The sequence below is a fragment of the Sinohyriopsis cumingii genome, chromosome 15, assembly GCF_028554795.1.
Source record: "Sinohyriopsis cumingii isolate HCF-2022 chromosome 15, ASM2855479v2, whole genome shotgun sequence".
Lineage (NCBI taxonomy): Eukaryota > Metazoa > Mollusca > Bivalvia > Unionida > Unionidae > Sinohyriopsis > Sinohyriopsis cumingii.
In genome coordinates this window covers 21062401-21075479 of record NC_142975.1, presented here as the reverse complement: position 1 = coordinate 21075479, position 13079 = coordinate 21062401, and the positions used below count along the sequence as shown (strand labels likewise).

General features: G+C 35.5%; 1 protein-coding gene across 1 annotated transcript in view; it reads right to left on the bottom strand.

Moving 5' to 3' along the window:
• Positions 1–13079, bottom strand: part of LOC149781389 (polyamine-transporting ATPase 13A3-like) — a 409406-nt gene that overhangs the window by 288071 nt on the left and 108256 nt on the right. The window lies entirely within an intron of this gene.

Below are 13079 nucleotides of genomic sequence, written 5' to 3'. Positions count from 1 at the left end.
GTGTGTGTGTGTTCAGTAATTTGAGAGGAATGCTTCCTTGTATAATGAATATTTGGGTCCTTTTTTTTCTTATTCATAGTGTGATGGAAAGGCCTGCTTTATACAAGTCGGTACTAGGAAGATATTTCTCAAACCGAGTAATAAGCCAATTTCCATGAGTAGAGAACATAATTTACAATATTCACAAAACTTTAAGATACCATGGATTAGTTCTATAAAATGGATCCTGCCTGATTCATAACATTGGAGATTCTCTTAACATTTTCTGGTCTATGTGATTAGTTGTTTGAAAGAGGAATACTTCTTTGCATAAGGTATTTGGGTCATGTTTTGTGCTGCATGACATCAATTGCTCCTGACGAGCCATACAACTGTGAAAAAAGAAACAGTATGCATGCCTCAAGTTAAAGTTTGTAATGTGTGGTCGTTAGGTGAATAGTATATAATGTGTGGTCGTTAGGTGAATAGTATATAATGTGTGGTCGTTAGGTGAATAGTATATAATGTGTGGTCGTTAGGTGAATAGTATATTATGTGTGTTCGTTAGGTGAATAGTATATTATGTGTGATCGTTAGGTGAATAGTACATTATGTGTGGTCGTTAGGTGAATAGTATATAATGTGTGGTCGTTAGGTGAATAGTATATTATGTGTGGTCGTTAGGTGAATAGTATATAATGTGTGGTCGTTAGGTGAATAGTATATTATGTGTGGTCGTTAGGTGAATAGTATATTATGTGTGTTCGTTAGGTGAATAGTATATTATGTGTGTTCGTTAGGTGAATAGTATATAATGTGTGGTCGTTAGGTGAATAGTATATAATGTGTGGTCGTTAGGTGAATAGTATATAATGTGTGGTCGTTAGGTGAATAGTATATAATGTGTGGTCGTTAGGTGAATAGTATATAATGTGTGGTCGTTAGGTGAATAGTATATTATGTGTGTTCGTTAGGTGAATAGTATATAATGTGTGGTCGTTAGGTGAATAGTATATAATGTGTGGTCGTTAGGTGAATAGTATATAATGTGTGGTCGTTAGGTGAATAGTATATAATGTGTGGTCGTTAGGTGAATAGTATATAATGTGTGGTCGTTAGGTGAATAGTATATAATGTGTGTTCGTTAGGTGAATAGTATATAATGTGTGGTCGTTAGGTGAATAGTATATAATGTGTGGTCGTTAGGTGAATAGTATATTATGTGTGTTCGTTAGGTGAATAGTATATAATGTGTGGTCGTTAGGTGAATAGTATATAATGTGTGGTCGTTAGGTGAATAGTATATAATGTGTGGTCGTTAGGTGAATAGTATATAATGTGTGGTCGTTAGGTGAATAGTATATTATGTGTGTTCGTTAGGTGAATAGTATATAATGTGTGGTCGTTAGGTGAATAGTATATAATGTGTGGTCGTTAGGTGAATAGTATATAATGTGTGGTCGTTAGGTGAATAGTATATAATGTGTGGTCGTTAGGTGAATAGTATATAATGTGTGGTCGTTAGGTGAATAGTATATAATGTGTGTTCGTTAGGTGAATAGTATATAATGTGTGGTCGTTAGGTGAATAGTATATAATGTGTGGTCGTTAGGTGAATAGTATATTATGTGTGTTCGTTAGGTGAATAGTATATAATGTGTGGTCGTTAGGTGAATAGTATATAATGTGTGGTCGTTAGGTGAATAGTATATAATGTGTGGTCGTTAGGTGAATAGTATATAATGTGTGGTCGTTAGGTGAATAGTATATCATATGTGTTCGTTAGGTGAATAGTGTATAATGTGTAGTATGCGCAAGTATGAGAACGTTTCAGCTGACAAGGAATGTTGTCCGGAAGTCCTTGGAAAAATAGCGCAAAATGGACTTCATGTCAGATTCACTCTTTCACTTTGTTTGATTAGCTAAGTAGTGAGACTCTCTGCGTGCAACAATATATCACGGCCCAGGGAAAAGATTTCTTAACTTAAGGCTATGGTGTGAGTTTTTGAGCTATTATTGTGTAATAATTAAAGATATGGATATATCTATAAATTTAGTCTTTCCAACGTGTTCTTGAAACTGATGTGAGGCATGTGTACCTCATGTAGTCACTGCACAGTATGTAGCCAGGGAAATGCCAATAGTTGGCTAGGAAGCAGAGCTAGCCACTAGTGACTTGTCGCGATAGATACGTTGGTTCAAGGAAAGTAGAATATCTCAAAAACTAACTGGATGATAACTATTTTGAATATCATTAAGCTATTAAGTAAACAATATTTTTCAAAACTGTCAACTTGGGAAAGGGTTTGTGTTTGCACTGTGAGCATCGTGTGTTCTCAAAATTGGCCTTCGGACATGAAAAATGCATGTGTAAATTTGGTGGTAGGGTGCATCAACTTTTTATTCAATTAATTTCCATTGAGTTGTCAGGTCAAGTGAATTATATTAGTATGTTTTGCTTTACTATACCTATCCAACACATGGACCTTTTTGACCTCACTCATGTATTTTATTTTTTATGAATTTTTATATTAGGCAGGTGTATGTAACATCAAATGTGTGCACACAAACTGTCCGTTGCACCCTAAGAACAAACTGCAAACTTGGCATTCAAATGGGTCAAAACCATGCAAATAATATATTTTAATACATGTATCCTTTGATAACCATGTAATAAGAGACAAGATTCGTAACTTGAGAAATTGTAGTTGCACATATAGCCTTTGAGTTTTTCGTGGTATTCGCGTTTAAAGTAATCTACGTGTCTCATAATGAACCTTTCCAACGATCGATTTACATATGTGTATGAGTTACATATGGGAGACCCTAAAAGACAGAGAACGTTAACATGTTACGCTTTGCGTCTGGTTAGATATTGTATGCTTCCCCAGACCACCAGTAATTTCAAGACTGCAGCTATATTAATACATTGTACGTTAACAACATATTTATTGCAAAAAGTAATTGCATACTTATGAGAAGAAAAAAATAATTGGTTGGTATCTTCCCTTGGGCGTGACATTGTATGAATAAAGCTTCAGTCTTGAAAATACCAGCTACCTGGGGCAAATGTAAAACTGCCTCACCAGATGAAATATCAAGAGCAATTTGACATTCTGTGTATCTTGACTTGAGATCGTACTCAAAAAGGTGTGTTGTTGTTCGATGAAAGGGAAACTTTCTCCGCATCAAAATGACGCTTAAGGTACCGAGTGCCGCTGGAAACTCGAATACCATTAAGAAATAGAGGGCTAGGAGTGAAGCTGCATGCATGCATGTATATATATATATACCTAATCTTAATAATGAAAGCCCATATTCCAAGCCTGACCAAACTGATCATAAATCTTTCCTCCATAGTGAGATGAACAAAAACAATATAATCATGTTGATCTTTATAGATATGCATGCATTCAAGAGACTAGGCTGAACTTAATAGGTCTTTGTTCCAAAGTTGTCGGTTCATGAACTCAGAAGTTATATATTTAGAAGATGAAAGATTTGTCGAGATATTTTCCATTAGTAATCTCCGATTTTCAGGTAGGCCATAAAAATGAGAATGCATCATGATGTTAAACTGCAAAAATTCATCAAATAGATCCTTTATCTATTGTGTTAATTCTATTGAGTTCTTTTATTATTTCAAAACAACCACCACAGATTACGCGAGAGTACATTATTAACTTTTACAGAGAATGTGTATAATAAAACGCTATCCTTTCAGCGTAAAAAAGGGGGATACACAGCTGCCCCCTCTATACGAAAAAATTGTTTTTTTCACTGAATATTTTAATGGTTACGTAGTCATGCACCCAACATACCCAACATACAACAACAAACGTAATAATTATACTTGCTCAGCAATAAGAGTTTACGCCCTAAGCATCAGAACTATCGGGTTTGTAGCCCCAACAAGTTCTTTTTCTTTCTCTATTTTCTTTCATTATCAGATTTATGTTAACACACAAATTCCAAATTTTCGTAAATGTGACAAAATTGATGCACGAAATACAAATACAAACGATAATAGACATGCGGAGACCAAAGAAGAATCGTCATCAAAACCCGACCTTGTTCTTTCTTAAGATATCATACGTTTAAAACTGGAATACCATGTTTAAAAAGATGCGAGCGTCTGTCGTAATAGCAACATAGGTATATTTTATTTATTGCGACGGAATTTTGTAGCGTGGGTATGTCACCAACATTTCTGGATGGTAACAAACAGAGCACGATGGTATATCATAAACAAGAATGAACTATATATAAGACATCTATACCATAAGGACACAATACTAAAATTAGGACACTCCTCGAAGAATTACAACGTTTAAATTAGGACAGCTGAACCATTTTGTCTAGAGATCTCTTCATACATATAATACTTAATCGTGATGCGACTCTGTGATCTGGAACTAAGTAACAGAAAGAAGAAAACCCAATAAGTTTAGTAGCATCAACAAATAACTGAATTCTCTAAATTATAACATGCAAATTTAAGAAGAATTTAAAGTATTGTGAATTAAATCCCAAATAATCCTAAACGTCCGATCACAAGTCCAAAAGTATAGAGCGATCCGAATGAATTCAAACGCATGAATGTGATGATAGACCAATAGCTTTGAATGAGCGGATGTGCCAACCGTCTTGATGTATCACAATGATACAATCCAGAATGTCATTGAATGAATTCACAATAATTCCAAAGTAATGTTTTAGTCCAAAATATAAATCAACACTTTGTAATTCAAGTGATACATTTAAATAAACAATTTATGTCAAACTGTATATGAACACAGCTAAAATTGATTCAACAAAGACCGATATTAAAGTAGGAATGCATAATTGTTTACTTGTTCTTCCTTTCATGCAGACTGTCACCTGACTTAAGACACAACAAAATACTCTGGACACAGGTTATTTCCGATGGAAATTTCCATCAAATTCGTAAATGAGATCCGGTGTCTTGACTTAAATTTTAGCAAACGACCTGACAAAAATTAGATGCACCATGGTTTCCCATGGGAACTCAAATCCAAGTAAACGTGCTTAAAATAATCATTAAGTATAATCCACAATCATGGACAAACATTACCTATGCAATATGATCTTTACAAATCACCCTTACAATCTACACAGTTAAACACAATTTAGATATACATAAAACTCATCAACCATTTTATTAGCTACTTATTACTTTCTGAACTGATGATAAGCTCAAATCTGTCAATTTTTTTTATATTAATCTGAAAAGTTGACATATGTCGGCAATATATTAATCAAGTATATCTGTCATATGTCGGGAATCAATCGACTTCAAATTATTTTTGCATAAAACGAATGTTTTTGAATCGGTAATGGAATTATATTTGATATAACATCTGGTGAATTTACAAGATTTTAGTGATGAAGAAGACAATTAAATTCCATTAGACTCTATTTTGTTAACTTGCCATCAAAGGCAGTCTAAATAACTCAGCAGTATATTTATACAGCAATATAACGCAAATAAGTACCACCAAAAAAAATCCAATTTTAGTCTAGTATGCGTTCTTTCAGTCATGCAGATGAACGACTGTGATATAATTTCGCAGAGCAGTCACGTTAATAAAGAAATGGCAAAACTGTATGCACCTAATCAAGTTCCTTAAGTGTGTGTGTGTGTGTGTGTGTGTGTGTGTGTGTGTAGGATTTGTAACGTAGCTTTAACAATTTTTCAGTCATATCGCTACGATGTCTGCAGTGTGGGAGTTTATAATGATCTCCAGCACTGGGGCATCATACCAGACATGTAGCATGATGTCCCTCCCAGTCACATTATCCTGACACCAGGCCGACCAGTCTTAACACTAACCTCTTAATGCTGAGCGCCAAGCGAGGCAGCTGTTAGTACCATTTTTGTAAGCCTTTGGTATGACTCGGCCGGGGATCGAACCCACAACCTCCCGCTTCCGTGACGGACCCTCTAACCACTAGGCCACCGGAGCGGTCGCTCCTTAAATGTAATTTTTCTCTCTTATCTTCTGTTGGCGGGGGGGGGGGGGGGGGGGGTTGTTACTGAATTTCGCTTGTAATTTATTTAATACAGATGCTTTTAACTGAACTTAAGCAAAAATTAGATTTGAGTATTCTCTGCAGACAATACGAACAAAAAGTAAAGATGATTTAAAAATGTAAAAATCTTTTGTAATGTTATTATTACATGCATACCACAATGAGGTCAGCTAAATTTGTGCACAAACCTGCATGCTCCGCATCTCATGTAATTTGTCGTACCATTAATATTTCATACATAACCCAGTTATCAAAAGCATAATTATTTAAACGTATGATAATTTTTCGTACATATCACTTTGTATTTTTCGAAAAATTCATTAACTTATCGGACATAAAATTTCTACTCAGAAGATTTACGTTTCCTAAAACGATCGAAATTACCGTATTGCCATTTTGTTTTTACAAAAATTAATAATTAATAATTGTTGGTGAGAAGACATAATGATTGATGCATAAGCATGGGCGCCTGCAGCATAGGTCAAGGGGGGGGGGGTCACATGACCCACCCTGAAATCATACTGCAAATATATCTAGATATATATAAATAAATTCCGACAAGTTTAATCATGAAAATGAAGCTGAAAATATGTCACAAGACAGTTCAAAATGCTAAGTAAATATCAGCTTTAGTTTCAGATTGCTTACTATACTAACTCTCCCGGCCATGAGCGACTGACACCCTACCTGCAAAACATCCTGACCACGGCCCCCCCTCCCCCCCCCCCGCAAAAATTCCTGCAGGCACTCATGTGCATAAGCTTTCTTATTGCCATTACAATATCTACTGGTGTTTATTAACAAATGGACAAAGGACTTACGGACCATACCATTAAGTATGATCATTAATTAGTTCTCATTATTAAGTCAATCACCGTAACAAAACACCACGTGCATTTTAAAATGAGTTCGGAAGCCTTTTGATGTTTTCTTATACAACAAAAATTACATCTCAGTACCTGCTAAAGTGAAAATCACAGACCATTGGTCAACTAGTCTTATTGTTTCATTATTGTCATAGAAACATAAAATATAAAAAATCTTGTCATTTTCTATCGTAAATTTGAAAGTCACGCACTCCGTAAATCGATTCGTATATATACATATACTATCTTTTAAGTGCTTGTTCTGTTTTGACTTGGATATAATTAGCATTTTATTGTAAATCTATTATACGATATACCCCTCTATTATCTTTATTGGCGAGTTCAAATAACAAGTAATGCGTATGATCGCTCGTCCTCATAATAAATTATGTATGGACAACGGCTTAAAAAGCACATTGTCAGACTTGTATTTACCTAAAGAGAGCCTAATTTCCCTACTGACAGCCTCGCTGATTGGTCATTCTTGCCCTCAGTCTAGTTTCAACTGGAATAACCAAAACGCTAAGCATGTTTAATGACCTTGTAAATAACACTGCACAGCCATGTGATTGTTGTGACAATGTACATCTTAATTAAAACAAGAATGAATTGTTGGTTTAGCGGTGTTTATTGATAATAGAATATGGTAGGGTCGTAATACAGAAGGATTATCAAAATCGTCAGGTAACTCATAATACCGTCTTTTTTCTCTTTACAAAAGTTACAAATAAAAACCGCCCTGAATAAATACGGTCTTGTACACTGACAAAATTTTGTTTCATCTCTCTCTCTCGCGCGCGCTCACGTGCATTAACTAAAACGTGATTTCGAGTTCTTTATTTTTTTTATATTAAAATTTGATAATGAGATTACTGCCGCTGTAAAAGTACAAGTTGCACTTAATTTCTTGACAATGTCGACTCGTATCGTTGCGCACATTTTACCAATAAATAATACATTTATACATGTCCAAACCATCGTAATCATTTTGCCAACATTAAACAACATAACAGCTATATATGCTCTAAATGCAGATGAGCTTGCACATTGAGACATAATCCTCTCTCTCTCTCTCTCTCTCTCTCTCGTTCACTAATAACAACAAAAATCTTTTTGGAGTACTTTTATTTTTATTGTAATTAGATTCTTGAGTTAAGAGCAGAATGAGACAGAAAATATACGTTCACTTTGTACTTTTGTACCGTTAAGTTGTCGTATATCGTGTGTTCTGTAGAACTTGTTCAGGTACGATCCCTTTATTCTTCGTACACGGCCAGTGCCACAAACTGATAATGATTTATTTTACATATTATTTTTTTACACTGAAATTAATAATTATTTTTTCGTGTACAAAAGATTACATGAAATACGGTACATTTTTTCTACTAGGTCATCTAAATATGCACACAAACTTGCCTACATTTATTTTTCTACCAGGTCATCTAAATAAGCGTAAAAGGTTGGCAACTGTATTTTCTTTGTCAACTGGGTCATCTAAATATGCCGAAAAACATGCCTACTACATCTTATTTGTCTACCTCAGGCAGTTTTCACTAAAAACTGCAAAGGTTTTGGACAAAAGATTAGAAAAGTTAGATACTGTATTAAAATAAAGTTTACACACAAGCTTTAATGACATGAAATTCAAACTTGGTCATCTTTATATGCATACAAATATCTTAATCAATTTAATTTGTCTAAGATGAATGGTATTTGTGCGATTTTCAGAACCAGCTTCTCTCAATGGACTTGCTGAGGGTAAAGACTAAACTGAGTTGACCCCCTCCCACCGCCTTGCAAGCAGAAGGGGGTATAACTAGATTATAACGCCATAGTAAATGAATCGCGCTTTTTGACTGGTCAACGTCTAATTCTTCAGCTACATTTCGATAGGTTTTTAACGTGTGTGTTGGGGAGGGGGTAATAGTTCTGTATTCAAGGATTATATGACGTTGCAATCATTTTTATCGACTCTGCCGCTGTATCGCCAGTAAAATTTAGTTCGCGATGGTAAATATTCTTCTCAAATACAAGACTGGCCATAACCCCCCCCCCCCTTCATTTAAATGGCATAAAGTTTTACTCAGGTCATTTACACGGTATACAAAATGCATTATTTTACTAGGTTAAATGATTTCTACATAAAGGTGTAGCAAGGTTTTGTTACGAGTCTATGCTCTTAAAATAAGTATCAGAAAAGAATGAAAAGCAACAAGCTTCATAAAATTCAGCAATTTCCCTTGAACTCAAAGTAAAAATGTATTAAAAAGGAACTTATGGTATTATGAATCAAATCCCACATAATCATAGATTTCGCAAGTCCTAATAATTTAAAGATTTAAAGTCCTGAATAAAATTCAATAAAAGACCAAATTAAATCCAGAACTGAAAATGATGGTGCGTCTGTGGTAGCTCCTGGTGTGTTGATGTACCAACAGTCTTTTGTTAAATCACAGTAATATAATTCAGTTTGAATTCACTATAAATTCTAATGATTGTCTCTATCCAAGAGTTTTATCTGAGCACTTTTGTATTTCCAGAGAAAATAATCATGTAAATTCAACAATTTGAAGAAATAAAATTTCCAGCCCAAAAATGAAATACTGGACACAACAAATAATGCAATTTGAAAGTCTTAGATCTTAAAGCACGACTGAAAAATCCTCTCAGTTACAAGATTATATTGTTCTCTTTTTGACCGCATGTCAGAATTCGCATTTTTCTATAATAAAATTAATTACCGAATGGAAAATAACCTTCTAGAATGATCCTGATGTTTACAAAATAAAAACCAGAACATGTACTCTGTGTGTGTGTGTGTGTGTGTGTGTGTGATTTGGATTGTTAATGTCGCTTTAACAATTTGTCAGTCATATCGCTACGATGTCTGCAGTGTGGCAGTTTATAGCGATGTCTAACACTGGGGCATCATGCAGCAGACATGTAGCATGATGTCCCACCCAGTCACATTATCCTGACACCAGTCCGACCAGTCCTAACACTAACCTATTAATGCTGAGTGCCAACCAAGGCAGATATTAGTACCATTTTGATAAACCTTTGGTATGACTCGGCTGGCGGATCGAACCCACGACCTCCCGCGTCCGAGTCCGATGCTTTAACCTGTACTATGTAAAATACACTAAGGAAATTCCAACACCTAGACCCAAATATCATATTTACTTATAATAATAATAATAATAATAATAATAATAATAATAATGATAATAATAATAATAATAATAATAATAATAATTATTATTATTATTATTATTATTATTATTATAAACCCATACACACAGAGAATAATTTAGCTATGTATTAGTTGTTTACACAGAATAAAATAAAAAGTCAATTCAGGTCAAGTACAATTGAATTCAGTTTTGAACAAGGTTAAGTCCAATATGCGATGTTAAATTACAATAGCATGTAATTAATTAAAATTTTCAAATAAAACTAACTAGCAAACAAAGCAAATTAAATACACATAACAGTTTCATCAAAAATGTCCAAGGAGACAAGACAAAAACTTCTTTTTTAAAAAATCCCAAATCATACAAACGGCGTCAACCAAACTATTTACATATTAGTAGAAATAGGTAGTACATAATTCATTGGACTTGTGCTAAGGGGTTTTCTCAAGCCGCATGGACCTTCGAATGTTAGTAATGATATAGATAGCTGGAACATAAATTATGTGTCCGGGTTCACTGGTACTGCTGTACACGATAAACAATGCAATAGTGTTCACTGGTACTGTTGTACACCACAAACAAGGCATTCGTCTTCACTGGTACAAAACGTAATGTACAGTAGGAACATAATAAATAAGGCATTCTTTTTCACTGGTACTGTTGTACACCACAAATAAGGCATTCCTGTTCACTAGTACTGTTGTACATAATGTAATGTACAGTAGTAACATAATAGATGAGGCATTTGTGTTCACTGCTGTACATAGTTAAGCAGACTGAAAATTCAGTTAAGGCTCATGTCCATTTTTGTCAAAATCAGGAAGGATGTCCAAGGAGAACAGTAATTACAACCAATAAGAAGAATTCATCCGAATTATATCTCTGGTTCACTTTAATGCTCCACAAATGCAATGTAACCACAACTGTGTGAAAACTAGATCACAGCAACTTACTGTTGTAGCATCTGGTAGAGCTGTTGGACAAAAACTGGCCTATCAAGTTTCACGACTGTGCACGCAACAGTAAGTAATAAGTAGTTAGGGGGGTCACCCTACGTACAATGGGAATTAGCATTACAGACCCCCCTGGGTCACTCTACGTACAATGGAAATTTAACATGGCGAAAAATCGTGGGTCACTCTACGTACAAGGGAAATTTAACATGGGAATAAATCGTGGATCACTTTACGTACAAGGGGAATTTAACATGGAAATAGAGTTTGGGCTTGTTTAGGGACAAGGGGAATTGAACATGGGATTTTTTATTTTTTTTTTTTAAATTTTAAAAAAAAGAGGTAGGCAATTGAAAGGCTATCTCTTTTCGAGAAATATGGCTGGCCCTGAAAAGGGCCTTTGGGTTTATGTTAATGTATTCATTAACATAAAGGGCACCGCATTGGTCTTCTTCTTGTCCTTAGGCTGCGTCTCACTGTTGGCCCGTAAATCAGCACTCTTTTCAGGCATCCTTGTCTTTCAACGTAGATCCTACGTATCCACAGGCTGGTGTTTGTCCTGTGGACAACGGTCCACTTGGATCGGACATACATGAGCATGTCCGTCCTGAACATCATGGAAGACACAAGCGTAGAAGATTGCACATCGGTCCACATCTTGAAGCGACGAGAACAGGTGAATCAATGCAGTGAACTGTGCTTATTTATAGGTAGAGGTAGGATTGAAACGGATTGAGTTCATTCACCAATCCGAACACGCGTTACAAAATTCAGTCAGCTCGCATCCAATCCGAAGAGAGCAGTCTGTGACGTCACGTGGTCTATATAGATTCGCTAGCGCTTGTGTGCAGTCAATCTATGCGACAGTGATTCAACATGACGGAAATTCAGAAAACGATCCATTGGGGTGCACCAACAGGGGAGACTGCCCAAGGGAACCCGGACTTACTTTCAGAAGAGGTGAATTGGGATTTTGTGGATTTTCTCTCCTCGCAAGAATTTGTTCCGGAACCTGCGTTACCTTGTTCATTACCGCAAGTGGAGAATTTTAGACAGAGACAGAAAGAAGAATTGGAGAAATTTATACAACGACAAAAGGAAGCGGAACAAGCTTTTCTCCTACAGCAACAGCAGCAAGAAGAAGAGGTAAGAAAAAAACAACAGCAACAACAGCAAGAAGAAGTAGCAGCAAAGAAACAAGAGGGTGAGAATCAAACGGTTACAGTACTGTTGGACATTTTAGCGGAGTTAAGAAGTCTGAAGCAAATGTATCAGACTTCTTTATTACGACCGAAGAGAATACGACCTTCCCGAGCTAAACACGTCAACCCTGTGACTAAGCCTACCGTACCACCCTTAGTGATTTCAACCCAATCATCATCATCAACATTACGCAGTCCAGAAGTAGGCCTTGGCCGTGGCAAAGGCTTAAGGCAGTTAAAGTTGATTGCTTAAACTCACCCCTACACCAAAATAAAAAGGCCCTTTTCAGGGCCACCCACGTCTCTCGAAAAGAGATAGCCTTTCAATTTGCCAATAACTCAAAAAAAAAAAAAAACAAATAAACAACCCATTTTACCCCTATAGTACGTTTCTTTGTATGAGTGCGTGAGTGTACGTTCTTATTTTAAAATCAAAACTCAAAGACACTTACCTTATATCATTAATTTATTCTTTTATCCATTGTTACAATCCAATTCACAATTCACAACACAACACTTTAATAAAAAGTTCATTGACTTCTTCTTTCTCCATGTTTAGTCTCTCTGTTTTTTGAATTTCTTCACCGTCACAGGCTTTTCCTCTTCTTCCTTCTCACTTTCTTTCCTTCTTCTTTTCTTCTCCTGTTTCTTTTTCTTCACCTGTCTGCTTTCTTCCTCTGAAGAATCCCTCTGTTCTTCCGAAGAATCCCTCTCTTCTTCTGAAGAATCCTTCTTTTCTTCTGACTCCTCTTGTTTCTTTTTTGGGCAATCTGGAGACCGATGTCCTTTTTCTTTACAATAATAACAGGTATCTTGACTTTTGTCTTTTTT